We start from the raw sequence: 643 nt of genomic DNA, 5'->3' as shown, positions 1-643 counted from the left end.
AATTTCATATAAATAAATAAATAAATAAATAAAATGTAATAATAAAAAACCAAGCACCTTGACTACTAATACTGACAAAATGAAACCAAAAGCAAACCACACTCAATATCAGGTTGTTCTAAATTCTCTCTGTTGCTGCCATTGTTGTTGCCATTGTTTTTGTCTGTTTTGTGGGGGAAAGGGAAGGTTGTAGGATATTTCCCTTACTTTGAGAGACCAACACTGTATTTTAAAAAAAATATGTTCATTAGTGCTCTCTTCAGCAGCACATGTAGTAAAATTGGAACAATACAGAGAAGATTAGCATAGCCCCTGCGCAAGTCAACACGCAAATTTGTGAAACGTTCCATATTTTTTATAAAAACAGGGAGGGGGACAAACAGAAGAGACTCATAAATATGGAGAACAAACTGAGGGTTACTGGAGGGGTTGTGGGGGGGGAATGGGCTAAATGGGTAAGGGGCAATAAGGAATCTACTCCTGAAATCATTGTTGCACCATATGCTAACTAATTTGGATGTAAATTGTAAAAATAAAAAATAAAATTAAAAAAATAATGAAGTATAAAGCACAATACTCTGAAAAAATATGTTCATTATATTTTATACAGCATTATTTAAATGTTTTAGAGTGGAAGAATTTC

At 32.8% G+C, this 643-nt stretch overlaps 1 non-coding gene across 1 annotated transcript; it reads left to right on the top strand.

The window, feature by feature from the left end:
• Positions 1–250: 250 nt before the first annotated feature.
• Positions 251–356, top strand: LOC113602143 (U6 spliceosomal RNA). Its single transcript, XR_003423505.1, has one exon. It is a non-coding gene; the product is annotated as a U6 spliceosomal RNA (small nuclear RNA).
• Positions 357–643: the final 287 nt, after the last annotated feature.

This window comes from Acinonyx jubatus, chromosome B3, assembly GCF_027475565.1.
Source record: "Acinonyx jubatus isolate Ajub_Pintada_27869175 chromosome B3, VMU_Ajub_asm_v1.0, whole genome shotgun sequence".
NCBI classification, from domain to species: Eukaryota; Metazoa; Chordata; class Mammalia; order Carnivora; family Felidae; genus Acinonyx; species Acinonyx jubatus.
The sequence above is the reverse complement of the archived record's forward strand: the minus strand, read 5'-3'. Positions and strand labels throughout refer to the sequence as shown.